The following is an 8,651-nucleotide window of genomic DNA, read 5'->3' on the forward strand; positions in this document are numbered from 1 at the left end:
TAAATGGGCATTTTTGTCATATATCCATCAAACTTCCCCCACTCAATTTTCTTCTCATTTTGGAGAGAAAATTTATTGGTCGGCCCGGAGAGAAAACACATGGATCCCATCATCATTTTCCTCTCTCCCTCTCTCAACCAAACACTCTCCAAAAAGTTTTCTCTCCCCATTCTCTTTTTTTTTTTCTTTTTTCTTTTTTCTTTTTTCCATCCTCCCTAAAATCCACTCTACCAAACATACCCTTAGAGGTTGTGGTTGATAATCCATAGTTCTTGTTGTTTTTGTATTGATATTCATTTTTATAGAGTTTTTTTTAGAAGTGGAAGATAAAGAAGAGTGTGAACAATGCTCATATAAAAAGGATCTAATCTATTGGGTAATAAATCTTGACTACTTTCCTAGTTCTTTACTAATAGGAAAGATTTTCACCATCTAAAAATGTTTAACACCCTAGATTCATCAAGGACTAAGATATCGTCAAACCCAATAGCATCTTTGGGCACTCAAGGGAGCGTCATGCCTCCTTGTCAGGCCTCCCATGCATCTAATGACTCTTAGAGCAACGTTAGACACTGACCCATCTGACACTACGTCGTGTGACAGACAATTCCATCCTAACAGATGAGTCTCCACACTTAGCTCCACACCATTTACGTGTCTTCCACTCAAGTGTCTTTATATGGAAAGAACTTGCAGACCACACCCAAAGATACTTCTACATATTCGTATCCTCCAAACATGGGAAGTTAAGCCCGAGGATCTCAGAGCATTAACTCCATACTCTCCCTATAAGGAAAGAGCCTACATTCATGAGATCTTAGTCAGCTCTATATCACTAAATAAGCACTAGGCCTCCTCTTCTCTAAGGTATGTAGAATTTCTTAGCTTTGATACTTTAAGTTATTGGAAATCATTCATTCACTAACTTAACCTTCAGAGGATCTTTGGCCAGCACCCCAACGATGCTCTCTATAGGTGTGAGTGCAACGGGGGGAGTAAGCCTCGGCCGAGTAGACCAGAGCGAAGAAAAGAAACTAAGTTGCCACCTAGATTCAATCTAGGAACCATAAAAATAGCGTCATTCATGGAAAGAAAAATCTACTACAAGAGCACGTGTTCGGAGTTTAGGTATAAGAATGGGAAGGTGTTAGGCACCCAAACCCACCCAACCCGTGGATCAGCTTTCACTCATTATGTCTTACATCTTAATTCCATTAAAGGCACATTCAATATTGTCATTCTAGACTCACACACACACACACTAGCATACATCTAGCAATCAACATGGCATTTTCATCCCAAAACCCTAACGTACATCTATCGTACAATTCAACACATCATATTCAAGGTAGCAAACAAACAAACATATCATATCTAAGGTAGAAATATAGGCATGTTAAGATCACGCAAACAAATAATCACATCCAAGGTAAATCATTTGCAAATATCATTCATGTTCCTCAAGGCAAGATTAAAAGCATATCTCAAACAAATGCATGTTCATGTGAATGCATATCTTACCTTACTTACCTTACTACACCACAACACCTATGCATCAATGCATAGTCATATTATATGCATGTTCATGGCAAAACAACAAAATTGGAAAATAAAACCCTAATCTAGCATGTGAAGAACAATCAAAGCAAACAACAGAGACTCAAAAGCATAAAGTAAGACATGGCAGAGGCATATGATATAAATATGATAAGGAACCAGAAGTAAAAATACTCGAATTAAGGTTTCTGGGCATGAATATGTGTGCACATACATAAGGCCTGCATGCGCAACCTAGTTGTATGCGTACACATACATGCCCCAACCCTAACCGAGAAAACAAGAACACGACAAACATAATCTCTAATATCTAACAAACTAGTATGCTTGAAAACAGAAAAGCTACGTAAACCTAAACTAGACAAACATGTTATAACACAAACAAACAAGAAAAGCAAAGGAAATGAAGATTAAAACAAAGAAAAGAAAAGAAAAGGGACTAGAACTTATACCTCAAAACACAAAGCTCCTTAGTTTGATTTTGACCGTTCCCTTCAGTCAATCTATTCATAATCAAATAAAAGAAGTGATTAGTAAGCTTGAACTCGAAGATCAAGGCTAGAAAATGCCTCAATCAGAAAATATTGACTTGATGATGTTTTGTGAAAAACTCTCTCTTTGATTCACTATTTCTAGTGAATCTTGTGTTTTCCCTTAGGATTTTCTGTGTCCTTTGAAAAGGTATCATGTATGAATTTTTATAGTTCAAAAACGGGGGTTTGGAACGGCTCCCAGACGATGTGGGATCATTCCAAAACCCAAAATTAAATGCAGAAAACTTGTCTTTCATAGTTTTCAGAACCTTAGCATGCGTACACATGCCCGTGTATGTGTACAAATACATGAAGATGCCTACGCAAAGCTTGAGCATGCGTGCGCATATGTGTGTATATGTACATATGTCCTTGGGTTTTAATTGCCTTTATTTTCCAAAAATATCTTATTTTATTCATAAAATATTTATATTTTTCCAAAAATCATTTTCTCAAGTTAATTTCAATCTGATTGGGTCCTAAACCAACCTTGGGCTTTAGAATTCCAACATCATTAGGGAATAAGGGTCCGAGTCATAAGGGATACAAAATGGGGTGTCTATAGTAGGTTCTTCTCCATTCATTATTCAAGTACCCCCAATCATCATGCATGTGGACGATTGGCTTATTGACAATTTTGTGCATCATCAGTTGCTAAGAATGGTAAGGTAGTTTTCTTCAAGCCATTTGATCTTATTTCCCTAAATGGTGCAAGAAACTCAAACTATTGGACAATGAAAGTTTAGTCACCTTATAAGCATTTTTTATTAAGCATTGGGCAAAGACTAAAGGGGAGTGTTAGCATCCAAAGTGTTGTCAAATGTAGTGAAAGTTGACCAAATATTACTTGTTGCATATTGGCTCATCAAAGGTCCAAAAGATTGAAGAAGACATGCCAAACTTCATGTTGCTCAATCAACCTTGATCCACTAGAATTCTACTGAACATACTTAAGGCCTTCCAAATCACAAATTCCTAACTTTTTCCTCTTGAAAATTCATATGCTTGGGTCATGAATCTTTGAACTTGCAGTGATTTTTTTTATAAACATACATACATACATACATACATACGTACATATATATATATATATATATATTTCTTTATTTCTTTATTTGCGAGGTCTTGTTCAAATGAATAAAATAGTAAGCTCCAGAGCTTTCCTTAGAGTTTCGACCATGGCTTCTCAAGCATTGGCTGAAACTCCAAGGTGAGAGGAGCCCATTTTTGCTTTTTTAAGGAGTTAACAAGTTAGAGAAAAGATGTGTCCTGTCTTTCTCCATGAACCAGCATCCATAAGTTGTTTAAGAAAATGACAAAACTTAGGTGTGGTTCCTTAGGCTTCCTAACTAAATCAGCACACATGGCCGATTTCTCCAACTCATCTTAAAGCTTGAATTTTCCTGACCAAACCCAAGAACCCAATTCACGGCCACCAAAACACAACGAGACCATGACCAACCCACGACTACTACCCACCAAAACCCAGCTCCATCACCATTTGTCCCATCACCCAAACCTAAGTTCATCAGCATTTTGACCCATTGCTCTTTTCCAACCCCAAACCCCCATAACCACCCCAACCCAAACCCAACAACCTACGGAAACCCAATTCTGTCACCAAACCCAAACCCAACAATCCATGACCACCCAAACAACCACCACCACATATTTCTCTATCATAAAAGGTTGAAACCATGTTCATCCCTTGGAAAAGCTATGTGCTCTGTGAGTTTTTGGTTACAGATCATGGGTTTAAGAGTATGGTGTTAATCGTCTCGATGATACAAGCGGTGAACATGGCCATGGGCTTGGTGCCTCCAACAAGCTCGCACAACACATTAGAGAGCATGGGCTTGGTTGGCAGATCTGGCTTTCTGGGCCATGTAGTTTGAATGAAGGTGAGTTCTGGATTTAGAAAGGGAGAGGAATGTTGGTAGTTGTGAATGAAGAAGGAGAAGGGGTGAAGGTTGAACAATATTAGAGAATATTCTAGAGAATAATTTTCATATATTGCATAAAATGGCAAAATGAATTACAAGATAAGTCTTTGTTTAGATTATATACATATGGAAAAGAGAGAGAGAGAGAGAGTAGCTTAAAAGTAGGAAAATTAGTTATAACAGATTTAACAACTAATCGCACATGCCTAATAGCAACTTAAGTGCTAACTAATTGACAAATAATCCAAACGCTACATTTCACATTTCCTGACTTAAATGATATGGTGTGTTTTGTTATTGGTCTTTTAACACTGAGCATTAGACTCAAAATGACATTGTTGCATTCCATCATCCTTCATCAGTGGCAAAGAGACTTCTACCTTCATCTAGCAGCATCTTCTACACATTCTGTTCTACATCACCCCTCAAACTCATGGGGAAATGCCACATGAGTTTGTATACAAGCCACTGAAATCGACAAGAGGGAAGACCTTTAGTCAAAATATAGGCTAATTGATCCTAAGAAGCCACAAACTGAACTTGAAGATCATGTCGAAGAACTCTCTCTCTAACAAAGTGATAACTCACTTTAATGTGCTTTGTTCGAGCATGAAAAACAAAATTGGAGGCAATGGCAAGAGCAAAAACATTATCAGACCATAAGATTGGAGGAGCAAAAAGAAAGACACCAAAATCTTTAAGTAGCATCTTGATCCAACAAAGCTTAGCAGCTAAAGATGCTAGAGCTCGAAATTCTGCCTCAGTGGAAGAACGAGAGACAATTGGTTGCTACTTTGCAAACCAAGTAATAGGGGAATTACCAAGAAACACCAAAATTCTAAAAATTGACTTCCTAGCCATAGGATCTCCAACTCAATCTGCATCACTATAGGTAGAGAGGGTTAAAGGACCAGGAATAAATGCTAAACCTTGATGAAGTGTGCCTTGAAGATACCTCAAGTTCTTTTAACAACCTGATGATGATTAGCTATTGGAGAGCTCATGAACTGGTAAGCTTGTTGAACAGCAAATGATAAATCAGGTCAAGTAAAAGTAAGATACTACAAAGCCCCTACCATGCTTCTATAGAATGTAGGATCAGCCAAAAGAGAACTATCATTAGCAACAAGATGAGCAGCAGGTGAAAATGGGGTCTTGTAGGGCTTACAATCAAACATAAAGAACCGATGAAGCAAATCTAGATTGTATTTAGTCTAAGGTACAAACAAGACTGATAGAGTATAGTCAATCTGGAGCCCTAAAAAGTAATGCAGCCTTCCTAAGTCCTTAAGATCAAAATCCTGACTTAAAGAACCAATAATTGTGGCAATAAACAAAGGAAGATTCCCTGTAACAATAAGGTCATCCACATAGAGCAATAGGAACACAATATATGAATCATGATTGTAAACAAACAGATTTCCATTTGCTCTAGAAGCTACAAAGCCAATATGCAACAACTAAGTACTAAACCTTTCAAACCAAGCTTAGGGAGCTTGTTTTAAGCCATAGAAAGCCTTATGCAAAAGGCAAACATGATTGGCACAAGACTAATCAATATAGCCCTGAGGTTAAGCCATATACACCTCTTCTTTAAGCACACCATGTAGAAAGGCATTGCTCACATCTAACTGCTTCAAGGACCAACCATAAGTCACTGCAAAAGACAAAAGTAACCTGACAGTAGCTGGCTTTACCACAGGACTAAAAGTCTCTTCATAGCCCAAACCCTATTGCTGAAAGAACCCCCTAGCCACCAACCTAGCTTTTGTCAAAGGTAGTTTTTGCACGTAGCTACGTGTCTTCCGTTGGAGGTGTGACTCTACTAGACTCGAATTTGTTTTAAGGAGTTCAATCTGAAACTCAACATTGAGCCATATAGAACAATAGCTTCCGGTGCATTTTTAAGCTTACAAAATAGATAAAGCCCAAAGTCTTAGAATTATAATAATAGTTGAAATAAATAAATAATTTGTTTAGCATAATAGATTTGATTAAATGGTGAGTTGAACGTTATTATTATGTGTGTTAAGTGATGTCCATTAGAATGATTAATTAATTGTCATATGTCCAATAATTGGATGAGTCCAATAGTCCATATCCAGTTATGGTATGGTTCATGTCCAATATAATAAGATATGTCCAACAATGGTCTATGTCCAAATAATGTATGTCCGACAATGGTTTATATCCAAATAATACATATCCAACTGTGGTTTATATCCAAACATTACACATCCAATAGTGGTTCATGTCCAAGTAATATATGTCCATCAGTGGTTTATGTACGAATAATATGTCCAACGATGGTAGATCAATTTATTTTATATATGTTCATTAGTGAAGTATTAGTGAGATCATGTTTTATTAAATAGTGAGACGATGTTAAAGTAACTTGCATCTAGTGGTGCAATAATAATGAGTTAATATATATTTAATAATGTAATCTTGAAGATAGAGAAACATTAACTTATCTTTTATGTTTCTGGCTCTAGCCGTATAGCATCACTTTATATATATATATATATATATGATTTATGGCTCCAACCGCATAACATTGGTGAGCTGATGACATTCTAGGGGCATAATAATATGAGTACAGTCGTACAATGATAATAAAATAAAATATACTTAATAGAATAATTTTGGAGATAAAAATATAATGACTTATCTTCATAGCACAGCTTCAGTCGTATAATATCAGTGGACTTATAACATTTCAGCAGCATAATAAAATGAGTCTAGCGGTGTAGTATGATATTGTGAGTCCTTTCATAATGACTTCATGATTGAAAGGGAAAAATTGATGCAACTAGAGGGAAAGAGAATATGTCCAGCCGCATGCAAAGGTTGATTAAGGTTGTCCCCATTATCATGCACTTAAATGAAATTCCCTGTGATTATGCTTTTTTAGCTTTTAGTAAGATATAAGTGATATTGCCTTCCATGAGAAGGGCTTTTAATATTATAAGTTTGTGTCATTTATAATAATAGCTTTAAGTATTAGAAATGTATGTCTTCAATGAGAATGACTTTAATATGAAATCTTTGTGCCTTTTAGGAGAAGGGCCTTAGTATTTGATGTTCATATGTCTTTCATGAGAAGTGCTTGTGTAATATGTTCTTGGAAGGTAAGAAATACATATGTTTTGTGAGATATGATGTTTGTAAGATATATTAGAAATATATGTGTGAGAAATATGTATGGATAGTTTGTGAGGAATGTATTTGTAAAATATATGAAAATATGAGATAGATAATATGAAGGTTAAATATAGTAAATACATGAGTTTATAGTTGCTTCTAGAATGGTTTTTTGTGTTATGTCATGGGTTATGTTGCTTTCTAAGAAAAGAGGTATTGTAAGAGAAATAGAGAAAGAGACGGAGATGTGTTTATGGGCAGCAATATAATGATATTTCAGAATAATAAAGTATGGGAGAGATAGGTAGTAGTGTTGTAATATGTGTGTTGTTTTGTTATCTAAGAAGAGAGATTTTGTAAGAGAGATGGAGAAGTATGAAAACGTTTAGAGATATGGGCAGCAAGATGATGAAGTTTCAGAACAAGAGAGTGAGAGAAAGATGGATAGTGGTGTTGTGTAATAGGTGTGTTGTAATGGTGTTAGCTAAGAAGAGAGATTTTGTAGGAGAGATAGAGAAGTATGGAAATGTTTAGAGATATGAGCAGCAAAGTGAATGAAGTTTCAGAATAAGAGAATGAGAGAGGGATGGATAGTGGGTGTGTTAGTGTGTGGCTTGATCCTCTTTATATAGAGCTAAGTATGTAATTAGATTAGAATTAGTTTAAGGGAAAATTCAACAAATAAGGAAAAGTTTTTGACAAAGTAAGTGATTTCATTAGTGGGTTTTTAGTTTTTAGCGAAAAGAAGAAAGTTTGAAACTTTAAGGCTGCTGCTACAGCTGTACAACAGTTGACACAGCAGTACATCAGTAGTTGCTGTAGCGGACAGCTCTACAGCAATAGCTATGCCACACAAACACAACTGGATGATGTTAACTGCGTGAGGTCTTCTGCTAGAGAAAATATTTTGCATTAAATTCATGGGTTTGGCTAAAAATAGTAAGATAACTTTTATGGGATCTTTCTATTTCTGGTATTGCAGCCAGAGGCTAAGGATCTTAGCTTAAAATTGTAAGATTTCTTTTATAGGATATTTGCTTCTTTGGGTATGCAGCAAGCTGTTGGGAATAGGCATTAAAGGGTTAATGATGTCACTTTGGACATGTGTCAATTGCCTAAACTGCTGCTGGAGCTATTGCAATTGCTTCTAGAGCTACTGCAGCTTCTACTGAAACTATTGCTATTTCTACTGGAGCTACTGTAGCTTCTACTGTACTTTTTGGCTAAGTTTCCCCTTTTGAAAAATTATATGTTTAGTCCATGGTTTTATTATAATATAATTTTGGTAAGTTAAAAACTAGTTGGTTGATATTTGATGAAGTTTTAGAGATGTAATTATGGTCTCTTTGAGTTTTGACCAAATCTTAGAGAGCAAGGAGAGCATTTAATGCTAGATATGAGATATCAATATAGATTTAGCCATGTACTTAGAATTGATTTAAATGAAAATAATAATATAATTTATATGAAATAA

This window comes from Quercus lobata, chromosome 8 (assembly GCF_001633185.2).
Source record: "Quercus lobata isolate SW786 chromosome 8, ValleyOak3.0 Primary Assembly, whole genome shotgun sequence".
Lineage (NCBI taxonomy): Eukaryota > Viridiplantae > Streptophyta > Magnoliopsida > Fagales > Fagaceae > Quercus > Quercus lobata.